A 17,543-nucleotide genomic window follows, 5' to 3' on the forward strand; every position below is an offset into this window, starting at 1 on the left:
ATGCAGGAAACCGCACTACCCAATCCTGGCACTGTTCTCACAATATGAACGCAGCACGAGGATTGGATAGAGCAGGCTCTCCCAGTGCCCCTAGCAGCACTGGAGGCCTGAGCTTTATCTAACCCAGCTGTCTGAGACAGCTAGGCTAGAAAACTTTAAAATGCGCATCTCTGGGTGACTGTGCCAAGGCGGCCGGCCAAAGAGACATGCATGCTGCCACTCCTGACACTAAGGGGCACATTAGGATGGCAGGCGGACTTTGTCCGCCCACCATCCCGTCGTACAGAGGGACCGCCCGTCATAAGGGCGGGGGTCCCGCACCTGCTATTAGGATGCGCCCACCACAGTGGCGGGCGCATCAAGCATTCCTGACATTGTGGCGGTGGGTGCACACAGCACCGCCCGCCACAATGCCAGGAAGGCATTTTGTGCACTTCCATGCACAACATGGAAGACACCGCGCTGTGCCTGCCATGTTGTGCATGGAACTGCTGGGGGGGCACCATGGGTACCCCCCATGTGCACCCCCCAAGCTCCCTGGAGTCCCTGGGGGCCTGCAACCGGACCCCCAAGCAGACTCCGCATGCCGCCACCACGGAAAGGCATTCCCAAAAGCACATAGTAATATGGCTGGCGGTGTCAAACAGACACCGCAACCATTTTGCAGCCTTTTCTGCCCGGTCGCAAGTTGACCGGGCGGAAATGCTGCGGACGGTCTTTCCGTCCGCCGCGGACCCCCCAGCCATAATAATATGGCGGGGGTCTTTTGTACAGGGATGGCGAGCGGATTGCCCCCACCGCCGGCCTAGCGGGGGCAATCTGCCCACCATCCTAATGGGGCCCTTAGTTCAGGACGGGTTGCTGCAAATTAAAATGGTAATAAATAAAACTTTGTTGCCATTTTATTTTTCAGCTCTGGGGCTTGTGGAGCGAGGCTTCTCAGCTCAAATGGAGGAACCGCCCAGCGCCCCTGAATATCTCTTCCGCAAGTGGCTGCTGACAACTGGCATACACTGCAGGACAGATGGTCCATTACCGACAGGGGTATTATGTCTTCCTTCGTTCTCAGGTTATTTTATTGAGCACTATTAAAAAGTGTTCAGAAACGCTGAACTATGCGGGACAGAGCTCTACAATAAGACAACGCCCTATTATGTGTGGAGGAAGGAGTTGGTTAAGCCGCTCGCTGCAGAACCAAGAGGCTCCGTTTCATTCACAGTTTCCTTACTTGACCGCATTGTGTGATACTAGGCACACGTCTGACTTTCCCTCATACCTCTGCTTCCTTCTCTGCCATAAGTAAAAACACTTACAAGCCGGTTCATGTACAATCCTAGAATGTTTGTAAATGGAGAACTCTGGAGGGAAAGAGATTTGTGTTCGAAATATTTATTTTTTGTTTGTTTTTATGTTACTCCCTGTAGGTGGCACATGATGTGGCTCCCATCCCTGGAAGCTCTGGTCAGCAGATAACAAATCTGTGTCAGAAAACTGTGACCAAGCCGGTCATACACGGCACCTCACAAGACGGACTGACCAATTTCAGGTACCAAACCAAGGCCGAACAGGCGTCATATGCACGTGAAAAGGCTGATCATCCCATTCTCACAATTGGGGTTCATTTTATTAATTTGCTTGTCATTTTGATAAATAGTAAAAACGCAAACCAATTACGAATATGGTGCCTCTTCTTTCATCCTAACATTTAATTATTTACTCACCTTACACAACGCACACAGGCATCTTTAATTAAGGTAAAGCTGAAAATTGAGTTGGATAGGTGTTGGATTTAAAATCCAACAGCTTCCCTACTGTCTGCACAGACTGAAGTTGAAATAGTAAATTATACTATTCTAACATCCAGCGCCTCCCTCCGCAAGTCGTTGCTACGACTTGCGTGGTAATGGTATGCGTTGTTACAATGCGGTCGTGGTAACAAGTGCATTGTAAAAACATGTGGGGTGAAAGGCTGCAGGCAAAACAGGCATATAAGTACAGCAGCCATATTTTAATGTTTTATTGAAACAAAAGCTAATTCATTTAAAAATATCCGCTAAGTATGTGCGCACATTCAAGACAGTCATCTTAGAATAAGTTTTCTCAAAGTATAAGAAGATTAATTTAAAGACGTCCACTACAGGTGCTCACACATGCTTTGGAGCAGTCTTTGAATGATTTTCTTTGAAGAAAAGAAAAATCATTTAAAGAAGGCCAGGCCTGTGTGCACACATACAGAAGCCATCTACGGACAAAACAAGCATTAGCAAAGCCAGTAGATTTCAAAGACTAGACCTACTGGCTTTGCCATTTCTTATTTTTTTCTTTACCAAGCAAGTAGTTTGTAGAACTCCAGTAAGCAGGGATTCACGTCACCGTAGACATCACTACCACAATTGGCTTAATATTTTCTTTATGCCAAGTCTGAGGTATTAGGTACCTATGAGAAGGTAGCACCTTTTACGGCTGTCTGAGGTGCTTCTGCAAGAGAGAGTATAAGGATTGATTAGGCATAGAGGCTATGTTCTCTCCGAGACCCCTAGAGGAGCTGATCTACAGAAACGTGGTTGATTTTTTGGGTCTAGACACTCAACTTTCTCTTTCAACTGGCTTTCGCTGCCCTCTTCCCACCAATCCCTTCCACCCACGCAGATGCCAATGATTGAATGGGCAGAAATACAGAACTCTGTTCTAAAGCCCATGTCACTAAGCACCTACATAGGCATACCCATCTAGGGGATTAAAGACTCCACTTTCTCTAAAACTCCTAAAGGTGACCCATCTTTAGCAGAGTCAAAGGACATAGGGTTGAATGTGCAAAGATACTCAAGTCTTTTGTCATTCCTGAGAGGATGTTCCTCTTGAGAGAGGCTAAATCATGAATGGGCTAATACAATAAATTGTCCATCCGAAGCCTTCATTTTTTGCCTCCTCCAGAGAAGTCAGGTCAGTGGTGTCCTTGATATAGGAGGAAGGCGTTCATGTATCCTTAAAAAGGGGGTGTTCCATGTTCTTCTCCCATTTCTGCACCTGGTTAATTCAGATTCAAGTTTAGTAGTAAAAGTAAGTACGAGTTAGCATTGCAATGCTATTTATTTACTGATATATTGGTTTATTGCGTTGTATAGCAGGGACTCCACCATACAGTTATGTCTAGTAATTGTCAATATTCTGAAGCCATATAGTCTTATTCTCCCTATTGTGGGGATCACCAGAGAGCTGGAGTGGCACTGAGGTGATTCTCGCAAGGTAACAACTGTGTGGGTGTAGAGAGGACTCAAATGATGCCATGCCTGCTCATGTGAAAAATGTTTAGTAGAGAACAAGTTATTCTCACAATGCATTCTTCAGCTAAGCAGCACAATCACTCATGCTTCAGACCAACATAGTAACAATAACAACTCTCCCTTCACCTCAGCCTCTTAGCAATTTCGCACCCCAAAATATCTGGCACCCTTTTCTTATCAACAAGATAACTTTTTAACCAACTTTATCAATCAATCAACTTTATTGTGTCAGCCTGCCATGGACAGGCCATACAAAATACACACTTTAATATTTAATACAATGCTTCAATAATTAAGAAGTAACTTTTAAAATCTAAAGGGCTAATGATTGACTGTTAGCTGGCTCTAAAATGATAGTGCTTATAACAATGCATTGATTGTGGATGGCCGCAACAACATCAATTGTGGAGCCACAAAGACAATTTAAGTATCACCTAACACAGATTAAATCGCTAATAAAGTGCTTCTCGAGATGACCTTATCACAACAAAAAAAGTACCATGCCTAGCCATTGACCAGCTCGAAAGCAATAGTACTTATAAAAATAAGTGTAAACTAGAAATATAGCAGTAAATTAAAGGGGTTGACATGTTTACCTGGCCTGAAGAAAAGAGAGAGGTGTGGCGAAGCGGCCAAGGTGGCTGACTCCAGAGAGCAGGACTCACCATTCAACCGCCGGCAGCAGCTCAGCTCAGTACCATGTCACTTTGGGCAATAGCTCACTAAGGGCCAGATGTAGGTCACCCAATACCGGTTGTTAACGGCCGAAATTACCAAATTTCGGCCGTTACCGACCGAAATTACCGACCAAAACTGAGATGTAGGTGGCCTAAATTGCAAATTCGGTAATTTACCGATTCGGTATTTTAAGGAATCGGTAAATTACTGATTCCTTAAAATACCGAATCGGTAAATTACTGCATTTGAAATGTAGGGAGCACTCAAATGAGTGCTTTTCCCATTTTAGGATTCTTTATTTACCACCAACTATAAGTTGGTGGTAAATAACGAATACCTTTGAAAATGCAAATCTGTGCATTTTCAACTGTGCCATGTGGCAGACATACATGCCCTTAGGGCATGTATGTCTGCCACATCTGCACACAAGCACGATTCAGGGGTGCAACAGGGCACCCTTGAATGTGTCCCCCATTTTACCGAATCGGTATTTACCGATTCGGTAATTGCCATTCATTCCCTCAAAATCTGTGTGCCTCGCTAAGGCAGTATTCTCTGAGCTGGCCCGGCACTGTTGACAAACAAAATAATGTATTTGTTTCTTCTTCAGTCAGAGTCTGCAAGGCCCCTTTAACAGAGTGGGGTGGGCACTCTCTGAGAATCCCAAAAAGAAAAGAATCCTTCAATTGATAGATCATTAATCTGGAGGAAATATTTCAAACAAATTATGTAAATAACATAGTGACTGACTGCAGTAATCCGGTAATTTAAAGTGCCTTCATTCATTTGTTTCTCTGAACATGGTTAATATGCATTTGAGGCCTTTTATAGCCCACAATCCTTTGTGTACTTGGCTCTAGCAGTAAATCAGACAATTGTATGGACAAAACAGGCATTGAGAAGCCTAGTGTGCCCAGTTTTGAGTATCGTTTTTTTTCTCCAAAAGACTTCCTGTGAATAACTTTGATAAGTAAAAACAAAACTTAGTGCAATGGTCAGATCCACAGGCCCTTTGCTAGCCAGTACATTCACATGATCTCTTTCTGATGGTTTAAAAAAAAAAGCAATGATCTGCTCTTTTGATACTTATCTATGAGAAAAGCCACTACTATCAATCCTGTTTCGTTTGATGTTTTTTGCACGTGAGAACAGCTTCTAGTCTGGGAAATATTTTAAAGACTCTGTTTCCAGTCATCAGTTCTAGGTCCTTGCATTGTGCTACTATGTTGTTGTGCATGTTATGAAGGGGGCAATATGTTTGTTAGAGGGTTTTTCGTAACTCAAGTTCCTTCTTAGGATGTTTCACTTCCTTGATATTTTCCTTCTTCAACATATTTTTGCACAGCACAGGCTCGTTAAATTTCCTGGATTCTTCAAAGTAGCTAGGTTTAGTCTATCGTTGGCAGAGTGCAGGATCTTACAGTGAAAGGAGCTCTGAGTGTCAGGTGTTGAGACCTTCGCCCTTGCCAGTTTAACTTATATTGGTTGGAATGTGGGCACTCCCAAATGAGGATGTTTGTGCGATTGTTTATGTGTGAGAAAGAGCATGTATGTCAAGGTGCATGTCAGTTTGTCACAGACATGAGTGCATATGTGGATAGTGAGTGACCTCTGCACTTTTAAACATCTTCTTCTGAAACGTTAGAAGAGCTACGTCCAGAAAGATATTTTTGGGCAATATTTTCCAAATTATGTCCTGTATTCTGGTTAAGTGCTAGAATTAGGTTGCACAGCATCTAGCAGAGGAGTGTACAGTAACTCGGACTTGTAGTGTCAGATATGGTATGTTACCACATCAATCATCCATTACCACAACAACAGTTAACATGCATTTTTTTACAACGAATGGTTGTTTTCAATGCATGCATTTACAACACATGCATTTACTACAAATTAGTAAAGTATCTAGTAATATGATAAATTGCAGGGATGGGTAAAGGTCATGTTGGGAAGTTTTTTTTATAAGGTTTAGAGGTGGGTAGAGGTAAACGAAGGTATGGGGGTTTTAGAGGTAAATGAGGTTAGTGTTTTTTTATGGTTGGGTTCAGCAGTGGAACGAGGTAAAGCGAGGTGAGGTGTTTTTTAGGATTTAGGAGTGGATAGAGGTAAAGGGAGGTAATGGATTTCTTGGAATTCAGGGGTGGTTAGAGGTAAAGTTGGGATGGGTTTAAAAAAATGTGTTTTCGAGGCTTCCCCTCAACAGAAAAAGGAGGCTTTATTCATCAGTCGTCCGCTTGACCTCTACGGCTGCTTTCAGTGCACTTCAACTCTGTTTTGGCTGCTTCAGGAGTCAGAATTACCAGGTTCATGACATGAATGAGGCCTTAAAAGAGGATGGGAACAGTCAAATTGTTACACCAATTTATGGTTGAGTAACTCGCCACACCACACTATAAACGTTTAGTCTTTACCTTTTTGTGGATAGATTTGATTTGAATCTGTACATCCCAAACAAAAGTTTTCCCTTATTTAAGCATCAGTAAACAGCATATGCACTTAGCTCCCACTTATTATTTTGTACATAAAAAGCACTATAAAATAAATATAAACATAATTTGATACAGAGCATGCTGAACCACATACATAACTCTTCTCTTTGATGCTAAATGTACCACAGAAACCCCCACTGATGCCAGAGGATAAGTACTTCCACCGAGTGGAGACTCAAGGGTATGGGTACTCCCTGCAGGAGGCCCCTAATGGTTTGTTAAATCTCTGCCCCTTCCAGGATAGGGAGGTGGACGCAGGTCCCACAGATTCGCAAGGAAGGTATAAGGGCTTCGTCCGCTGGAAGAAATGTCTTTTGAGAGGAGAAAAAAAGTGTGTATTTGCAAAGCGGGTTCCATTCTCCATGTTCATATTTCTATGCTATGTAGAATTAATTACACAATGCGTCACATGACATTCACAGAAACAATCGCGAGAGTTTGCACCTGGCGTAGCTTTTGGAGTGTGCTTCTGAGAAAGTTTGTGATTTGAAAAAGAAGAGGTAGAACTCCTTTCAAGCACCGAGCAAAACCGCCGCCGTGACTTTTTCTTTTCTCTACTGCTCTTTCGCCATTAGTTACCCTCTCCGGCGCTCTCGTCTCTGCCTCTCATCTCCCGTCACTTCGAGCCACCCATTAAAATTAGATATAAAAATAGCCGGCGTTTCCTAGAAACAACTCTCCGCCATGGCTGGCCCTGTAATCGCCTTTAAGGCGCCCACAGGTTGCTCATTGCCCGGCTGCGCCATTCACCTTTCCGAGTCGGGCTCCATTTTGGGGCGAAGGCCCGGCCTGGCTTCATTTTTTCTTTATTGCTGCCTTTTACAGTGCTTGGGTGGCTGCGGCAAAGCCTCTGCAGAGATTAATTACCGAGGCTGAATCTTGATTTTCTCCTCAGAGGACGGGCGCGCGCTGAGCGGCTCGCTCCCACAGAGCGGCGCGCGGCCGCCTCCCCTAATTAATCCTCGGCTGCGGCGGCCTGATCACTGGTGCTGCTAAACCAGTGTTAATACGAAGCAAAGAGTGCCCGCTGAGACATGCGGAAAAGTGAAACAGGAGTCAATCATCAGAATAAAGCACAGTCCTGCAATTGCGATATTGGCAAAAAAATACGCAAATTCACTGAATAAAAAATTAAACCAAATTCCAACTAATTTCCCTTTCGAAAGCAACAGCTGCCTAGGACTTTTTTGCATCTGCAATACCCCATGTCCTAAAAGAATGCACTTTTGGTATATCATTCATAGGGCTCCCGGTTTTAGGATATTTCTTTCTTTCACATTTCCGACTGTATTTATCAATATTTATTTTTTGCTAATTTTATCTGTATTCAGCCATATTTATTTTGGGTTTTATTGAAAAGTGAAGCTGAAATTAGTATATTTCCACGTTTATTTAACCAATAAATATGCACTCATGCTTGAATGCCTGCCAGATTTCGGTGATATGAACACCCGGAGAAGGTAAATCAATGCACTTATAAGAAAATATGCACATTTCAGTATCAATCTTGTGCATATCGGTGTTAAAGCCTCTATACTAAAATTCCTATATATTTTTTTAATTCCCTCACCTACCAAGTCACACAGCTATTGGCCTGGCAGTCATTGCAGACAGTATTTATAATTACTCAAAAAGCAACTCAATTGCAGTTTTTATCCACATTTAAAAATAAATACAGACAAGAAAATGAATGTTTTCTGTCTGTATTTATCTGTAAAAATCAGTAAAAACGGAAAACAGGAAGCCTTAATCATTCACCACCAGCAAGCGACCGTGTCAGCAATCAGACCCATGAGACAATGCAGTGAAATATTCAGCCTATTAATCTTTCTTCGCCCCATCCATCGGTGGCACTTGTTCAGTGCATATCTACATGGTCAGGGCAATGCACCAGTAACTCTCACCAGCAAATATTATGAAGCCACGTTCAGCTCTGTGTACTAATAATTCCAATGATCCTTGGCCATTAATGTGCATTAATCACATCACCAAACAATACTGGGCAGTAATTGCCCTTCAATCAATCTCATGCCATAAACACCTCATCAGTAACTACTGAGAGATAATTACCTAGTATTATGCAGCAATCACGAAGCAGTGTAAAATAATTAGGCAATGTGCCAGTGTGTGCAGTAATCCACCCATGTAATCAGCCTATCAGTCAATATTCTGTGAGGAGCGTGTCATGAGCCGGTACTGTGCACAACTATCATCCCCAACAGCTAGTTCTGTGCAGGCATTGCAGAGTATTATTAAGTAGTCTAGACCAGGGTTCTCCAAAGTTGGTCCTGCAGGGCTGGGTCCATGCAGGTTTATTTTTTAGCATATCCCCATTTAGATAAATGTAGTTATCTTAAAAATCTGGCATCGATCCGGTCTGCCTGACTTTGGAGAACCCTGGTCTAGACCATCGGCCAGTTGTGCTCAGTGGTCATCATCACCTATTAAGTTTCAATTAGCCAATATAACTCACTAATCATAGGGCATTGTTCATTCGTTCCCATTATTCTGAAAAAAATCAGCCATTTCACCCAGTATTCTTCGGTAATCAGTCACTAAACCAGAGGTAGGTAACACAAAGCTATTATTGTGCACTAATGCACCCCATTGTACTGTTTTGTGTCATAAGGACTTGGCACACTGCAATGAAAACTTGGGGTTGTGGCGAAATTGGTGTAATCTCGCTATAGAGGGGAGTAGTCGTTCCATCACCTGACATTGTACAATAGTTCCACACTATTTGCAGTGATCACAAAATATAAAATCAACCTCACTACGTAGAATATTGCAGTGTAATAATGACCTGATGTTATGTTGTGTGCAGAATATGACTGAATGCTGTGCATTAGCCACCTATTATGTTGTAACTGCCAAACCCATCATCCTGCATTGTGCCATAAACAGCAGTCAGTGGGTGCGCATTAATCAGCCAGTGTTTGGAGTAAACACCAAGTTTGTATAATCTACTGCTATGTATTACATATTAATGTCTTAAGGTGGTTACCAATGAGGCGGAGTTCAGTAGTGAGAGGGTTTCTGGCCATAGCAGCAAGGAAAGGAATAAAGCGGCTACCCATTCAGGCATGATCAGTGGCGTAATGCAACTTGAGGGCCCCCCTGCAAAGTACATGGAAGGGGGTCCCAGGCTGAAGACCTAGTCAGGAGCTCTCAGGCCAGGTGCCTGCCGTGCATGCATAGTGCTTGAGGAGGCCCCCTGGAGCTCGGGCCCCCTGCACCGTGGGTGCTGTGGGGGCTATTGTTAAGCCAATGGGCATAACAAATTCTATGGATGGATATAAGTCTGAAAGATGAGGTATGAAGAGTCCGATAGGCCGTATTGTGAAAGAATTTTGATTGAAGTAAACTGAGACCTTGATTCCGGTAGGTGTGATGAACAAGACATCAAGAACCTGGAACGAGAGGAGAGAAGACATGTAAAAGGAGATATGGGCATTCTTCGAAAGGTTGAACACTAAGCAAACAGCCCGGTGCTGTGTTTAGGTAAGCCGGCTGACAGTGAAGACGGGAAACCTAGCTAAAGTGAGTTGTAGGAATCAAGTTTTGAAAGAATGACCATCTGAACAGTCAGCTTCTTTGCAACAAAGAGAAAAAGGGAAAATCTTGAGAAGGAGACGAAGGCAGATAAAGCATGAGGAAGCAATTTTGCAACTTTGACGTGACAGAGCGAGGGCTTGCTGAAACCAGAAGCCCATGCTCCAGATCCCTCGGACTGGGTTCTGAGGTGGGCCCAGCTCAGCCAGCAATTTCAGGCAGTGATAGCAGAAGGGTGCTGACTGAGGACTAACATTTTGGTTTTATCTGTGTTGAACTTTAAAGAGTTCTGGTTCTTCCAAAAGAAAGCAGCAATGAGGAATTTCTTAATGTTTTAATGGCTTGAAGGGGGTTATTCTTCCAAGCAAAGCAAGATCATGATTTCAAATACATATGACACACATAAGAACCCAAAGGAACAGAAAGGACAAGGCAGAGGTGATATGTATGAATTGAATGATGGACTTCGCATCCTGGATGAGCAACAGCGGCCTAAAGCTCAACACGGAGAAGACAGAGGCCCACATCCTCTTGCCCTCCCTCTCTGCATGGGACAGCACCTGGTGGCCCACCCCCCTTGGCAGCCTGCCACCGCTACCGACCATGCCCGGAACCTCGGCATCATACACGACTCCTCCATCTCCATGACCCGACAGGTCAACACCGTCACCGCCACCTGCTTCAACACCCTCCGCATCCTTCGCTAGACCTTCAAATGGATCCCGAATCTAGAAAAACTGTCACCCACGCACTCATAACCAGCAGACTGGACTACGGAAATGCCCTCTACGCCAAAATCAATAAACCTCTGATCTGCAAGCTCCAGACCATTCAGAAAATCGCTGCCAGACTTGTCCTTGGCATCCCTCGACAAGAATACATCACCCAACACCTGCAAGACCTCCACTGACTCCCCATAGAGAAAAGAGTAACCTTCAAGATACTCACCCATGCGTTCAAATGCCTCCACAACACCGGAACCCAATACCTCAATGAGAGAATCTCCTTCCACGTATCCAAGAGACACCTCCAATCCACCGACCTCACCCTTGCCGAAAGTCCATGCATCCGCAGAATCAGAACGGGCCGAAGGACCTTCTCCTACATCGCGGCCGAGACCTGGAACGAGCTCCCGGTCGACATCAGACGTGCCCCCATTGAACATCTTCAGGAAGACACTCAAGACCTGGCTCCTCAACTGAAATGGAGCTGCGTACACCCCCCAAGCGCCTTGAGACCGTCATGGGTGAGTAGTGCGCTTTACAATTCCCTGATTGATTGATTGATTTCGTTAAAGACAGTAGAAATTACAAATGAGCTTGGATCTTTGACGACTGCCCAATTTGATCTCTGAGAAAATGGATCTGAAAAAGGTGAATTGGACTACTTGAAAGTGGTCTTTAAGATAAGTTGTAATCCCCGCCAGAACATCATCTCTGATACCTAGATGAAAAAGTCGGGACCATGGAATTTGATGGTCCACCATATTGAATGCCATGGATAAGTCTAGTAAGCCCAAGGCGGTGGAGCATCTTTGGTCTGCTAGCAACCATAGATCCTCCAGTAGGCAGGTTCAGTGCTCTGTAGGGGTCAAAAGCTTAATTGGTAAGAATCAATAGAATGATGAGAGCTTAAAAAAGGGGAAAGCAGCAGGTTGATTTCTTTCTCAAGGATTTTGATTGGTAGTGGGAGCAGAGAAATAGGTTGATAGTTGCTCTTGACTGCGAGACTTTTTAAAGTAGCGGACCTACTCGAAAAACTTGAGGAGGAGTACTGTCCCCTTGCTGTGTGCTGTCTGGGGTGGCCTGCAGTAGCTGTTTTTGCCAAGGAGAGGAACTGTGTGTGTATCTTGGTTGAGAAGTGTCTCCAAGGGCTTTGAATTGGAGCCTGCCTTCTGTTCAATAGGTCTTAGGAACAGCAAAGACCTCACCATCCTTCTGGGCACCGTCTCTGGAACTGCTGGTTTCAGTCGCCGCAGAAGAATAGAGCAACCAACTCTGTCACAGAGTCCGTCACAGGATTTCGTATTCTGAAGGCCTCACAGAAGGCACCGCCGCACTTCGCACCACATCCTTCGTCTCACCAATGCTGTCTGGACGATCGCCACCGAGCCGTTGCTTGCACTGTATCCTGTGGGCACCGCACTCTGCACCGCCTGATCTCACCCTGCCTGGACGTCACCAACACCGTCGCTGCCCGACCGGTACATCGACCGGCTCCATCGCCTGCACCGCAACCTGCCAGCACCGCATCGAGCACGCCTCACCCTGTACCTTAAGCCTTGGGCTCACCGACGCCGTCTGGACGATCGTCACCGAGCCGCTGCCTGCACCACATTGTGAGGTCACCACACCCTGCACCTCTTCCATTTGTTTGCAATGCAACCATGCCGGTTGCCCTCGACCAAATCGCTCCAACGTTTCGGCCGCAACGTGAAAGGTATTGTTCACAAGTCTGTCAACACGTTAGCTGGCCCGTACCAATGCAGTCAGCTGCATTGGTATGTAGCAGAACTGTTAGACTTTCTTGTTTCAGCATCGAGGTAGTCCTGGACGGAGCTACTGACTCAGAGGAACTGTGTTTTCCAGCTATTTCTGCAATTTAAAGGTTATGTTGCAAAGTAACTATGTTTACAGTATTGTATTGTGGATTTTTTCGTCATACTTGGTCTTGTTTTGGTTTAGATAAAGATTACTTATTTTTCTAAACTGGTGTGATGTCCATTTGTAGTGCTTTCACTGTCATTACTGTATGTGTGCACAAATGTTTTACACACTGCCTCTGAGATAAGCCTGTCTGCTCGTGCCAAGCTGCCAAGGGGGTGAGCATGGGTTATTTTAGAAGTGTGTCCCCTTTACACTGACTTGGAAGAAGGGTCCCTGCTTGCACAATGGTGCAAACCATTGCCAACTAGAGACCTCCATATCTAATACTACTTTATCAGCTGACTGAACTCAGTCCTGTATCTGACCCACACTCCATTGTGTTTGCCTGAGCTTGCGACTTGGACCCGATCCACCGTGACCAGATACTCGCGGTTGGCGCTTTTTGCTTCTTAGCATTTGATTTCTTCAAATCCTTTAACATTGGATAACTCTGGTTCTACTAATCTGGGATTTTCCTTGTGTGATGTTTTCAATTTATTACTATTTGAAGTGCTATATAAATACTATGCATATTGCCTCTAAGTTAAGCCTGACTGCTTTTGTGCCAAGCTACCAAAGGGTTAAACACAGGCCAATTTAGGGATTGGTTGTGTTTCACCCCAATAAGGATTGTGGTTGTTGCTTTAGTAAGGTATCACCCCCCTTCAACCAATAACCCATTTTCTCACATAATGTATCTAAGATGAGAAATACTCTGGGCCATATGAAGAGAGGTGAATTGTCAAAGCAATGCGGTAGAGGAGCCTGACGTAGTTGATAGAGGATTGAACTGACCCAAATGGCTAGGAGACAGAGTTTCAGATTTTAGCAACTTTCTCAAGAAAAATGTAGACGCTGAATTGTACAGCATCTGGCTGGATAGTAGTGGAATTGTTCAGCATTCAAGGTTGGTAAGCGAGTTGACAATTTAGAATGTTTCTAGACAAGTGAGAATAAAGTGTTATAATTCTGCATAGTAGGAATAGTTTGAGGGAGCCATGTCTCACAGTCTTGGCCTGGTTGCACAATAGCTTGCTGGCTTTCAGGTACTGGGTGATCCAGGGTGTTGAAGGAAGGCGTTGCTTGCTCCTAGGTTTAGATAAAGGTGCACTGTTTCCAAGATCAGAGAAAATCCATATGTTAATACTCAAAAAGTCAGTGAGACGATGAGTGACAAGCACAAGGATGGAAGGTGTTAAAGTGGATAATTTATTTTAAACTTGGTTGGGGAAGAAGGAGAGGCAGAGCATTTAAATAAAGAGGCATTATTCAGGAGCCAGGGAAACTCAAAGGTGTAGTTCTATGGCCAAAAGAATGGAACGAGTGGGCTACAGTAAACCTCATCAGCAGTAAACACAAAGTCTAAAATATGACCAACCTACATGTGTTTCCCAAGATAGCTTGAGTAGGTCCCAGCAGAGCGCAAGTTTCAAGAAGCAGTGCAGTATCAGACCAGTGCACAGTTTGTTACTACACCCCTTAATTAGCTAGCCATGTTTAATGAGGAGATAAGAAATAACATGAGGGTGATGAAGCAGAGAATGGTAAGTACATTGTGAACAGGATGACAACACAATAGCATACATACCACTCACCTAAACATCATGGGGTCCGATATAATGAAGAATTTTGAGTTTGCAAACTATTTTATTCACAAAATCACAGGTTTCACCACAGCTGAATGGCTTTTCAGTATGCATTAAGCCCATTTTTTTTAAGCCTTTCTGATTCTCAAAATGGGCTTCCTTACTCACTCCAAATCACAAATAGTAGTAAGTTTGAAAGGAGCGCCTCCTCTTATTTCCAATTAGCAATGATATGTATCAAGGCGGTAACCCATTCACAAAGTAGAAGGCCCACATGCATCATTGTAAATTGCGGTCGCAAAGAGGCAGCTTTGTAGAATCTGCCCCTTTGTGACCGCAATTTTTGCATTGGGGATGCATCATCCCCAATGCAAAAATCGCTAATTAGGTCATCGCTAAAATTGCGCTTACTTAAATTGCCATTGCATTTAGGGAATCGCAAATTGCGATTTCCTAAATGCAATGCAACAACCAAAACGAATTTGTGATTTCGCAATTAAGAAATGCAAATTACCATCGATTCAAAGGGGATGGTAATTTGCAAGAACTTTGAAAAATGTAAAAAAGTGCACTTTTCAAAGCTTTATGTTGCACACATATATGTCCTTGGGGCATGTGTGTGCAACATGTGTTGAAATTGCAATTTTAGGGGTGCATCAGGGTGTGCTTTTGGCACCCTTGCACCCTTGAAATTACATGTACAATTTGCGAGTACCTATTTGGTACGCACATATTGCGCATGAAATTCCCATTGATTCCTATAGGCCTCTAGGCCCGTAGGAATGAATAGGAAGCAATTCTTTATTTGCGAATCGTAAATAAGGAATGTGTAGGAATCGCAAATATTTTCGCGATTCCTACATGCATAAGCATTTGTGATTTATAAATCGTGATTTCTTAAAAATTTCAACTTAGGAATTGCAAATGCACAGTTTGATGCATGTGGCCTGAAGTTTTTCCCGTTGGACAGCTTCCCTTTTGGAAATCGGGCCAGGTGGCTTGGAGAGAGTAAGCAGGTGTCTAATAGATCACTGCCTACGCCCTCTGTATGTATTTCTAACTGATATACATTTTTTAGGAAGCAATGGCTCCTATAAGGAACATAGGCTTTCCTGTTTGGGATGCAAACACATGGATGATGCTAGTGGTCCAGTCAGTTTATGCTCATCTGTTTTGGCATGTGTTCTAGTTCTTTGATTGATTAGGTGACTGTGACTTATTCATTCAGCTATCGATGATGATTTTGGTTTTAAGGATTAATACGGAGCAGAAAGAGATTTGTGGAGGGAAGCATGTGCTGTTGCTTCATCTATTGACAAATTAAATGTTTATGACACACTAGATCAGTAGAGTAACATGGGACATAATGTTTTCCCCTGAACTGATGTTAAAAGAACAAATCCACAAATGCCAGAAGCAATAACCGCATTACAACAATAAACAAAAACATCCACAGACATATTGAGGATATTTTCAGAAAAAAGTAAAAGATTTATCAAAAGGTGAGGAAGGAATAGATGGGCCAAGCAATAGATCAACAGGCAAACAATACGAAATGGCGAAACAACATGTTCTGTCAAGGAAACAGCAAAGGGCCTTGTAACAGGTTACCAGGCAAAGAATAAGAAATAGAAAAAAAAATCAGACACGGAAACAGAAGTGGGCTGTGCAATTTATTAATAGGCAAATAAAAAGAAATAGAAACACAACATATTCTAACAAGGAACAGCAATGGGGCGATTTATTGCCCTCAAGATATCAGAGGAAATAGAAAAAACAGGATATTACCTTTGGAATGAGTAGGCAAAGTAATTTGGTGGGACAGAATATGAAGTGCAAGAAAATTAGATAGTTACTGGGCCCTGTCATCCTCTGCTTAACCCCAATGAAGATTGAAATTGCCTAAAAAGGTATTATGTGAATGATTTATAATGACAGAAGCAGTAACTTCACAAAAGCTGTCCAAAAAACTCATAACACCATTCCCATACGGCTAATATACCAAGTGTGCCAAGCAATTAAGTAGGGGGAAAAAAGAAACGGTGCCTACAAAGAATAAGAGCAGAAATTATATGACCAAGATAATCTTTAAAAAGTATAGTAATCCTTCAGCAGTCTTGTATCACGATATATGAGAAAAAAAGGCGAATGGGAGTTAAATATGGGAACTAGAACATCAACAACAGGCATGGAAACAAACCTCAGTAATAAAAAAAAATATCGAGCGCGCAAATAGAAAAAGTCCTGAAGATCAGGAGCATTTGCAATGCAGAACACGCCTTACGCAACAACAAAACACCAGAGCCGCTTCAAATAGTTAATATAATCCTAGTGATAGAAAATAGGAAGATCACTCATTGGATTTCATCAGAATCATCAGCTAACTGGGGCGGTGGAGGAGGGGCAGATATATTATTGGTCAGCGCTGTGTTTGCACAGCGTGATGCGATTCGACTCGAAACATCGATTCTACTTCCGGGGAAATATGAAATTGTGACGCATCTTCATCCAGGAGGTCAGATTCCTAGAGGCCGTCTGAGAATAAGTAGATAGGGCCCTACAAGGGTCAGCAGTACTCAATTTTACATTTGCATTTGGAAAGTGCCATCACTGTCAGTGGCTAGGGCTACAATCCCAAAATAAAGTTGCTGCAAAGTAGCATCTGGCCTTATCCCCTTGCATGAGAACATGGCGCATATCAGCTTCCCAACCAGATACTGCTCCATACATTACCAGACCTAACACGTACCAACACCAGGATCTCTGACAATCAGGCCTCATGACAGATTGTTCCAATATCTCACTCCGACCAAGACTCTCCAAGAAAGACGAAAGACTAAACGCACTGGAAAATAGACCTCATCAATACTCATTCAGCTCATAAACATTTCCTTTACACTCTCAAGTTGCTATCTGAACAGTAAAATAATGTGTATGACTTCACCAAGACGCGATTCAGCTACAATTCAGTAACCATAATTGATGAGCTGACCTAGCCAAGATTTTAAGTACCACTCAAAAACCGAGAAAGACAGAAGTCCTTACTCACTCTTCTGATCTCACCTGTACAGAAGTACCTGACATATGCTCATCATTAAAATGTGTTGTAGTCAGGTAAAGACTTAGATCAAACAGTATACGTATCACAATAGTGATTTGCCCTGCTTTTATGGAAGAAATACTTGATCTGGCCTTACACCTGTAGACCAATAAACAAAACCATGGGTTATTAGAGGCTTGAACTTATGTGTCGCTCAATCCATCATTGAAACCAGCGAGGGAGTATGTAAAAACCTAGAGTCCCTGGGT

At 43.3% G+C, this 17,543-nt stretch overlaps 1 protein-coding gene across 1 annotated transcript in view; it reads left to right on the forward strand.

The window, feature by feature from the left end:
- Positions 1-17,543, forward strand: part of CHRM2 (cholinergic receptor muscarinic 2) — a 645,462-nt gene that overhangs the window by 489,132 nt on the left and 138,787 nt on the right. The window contains exon 3 of the mRNA XM_078671791.1: positions 1,425-1,546. The gene's annotated coding sequence lies outside the window, so the exon portion shown is untranslated. The remainder of the gene's footprint in view (positions 1-1,424; positions 1,547-17,543) is intronic.

This window comes from Lissotriton helveticus, chromosome 1_1, assembly GCF_964261635.1.
Source record: "Lissotriton helveticus chromosome 1_1, aLisHel1.1, whole genome shotgun sequence".
NCBI lineage: Eukaryota > Metazoa > Chordata > Amphibia > Caudata > Salamandridae > Lissotriton > Lissotriton helveticus.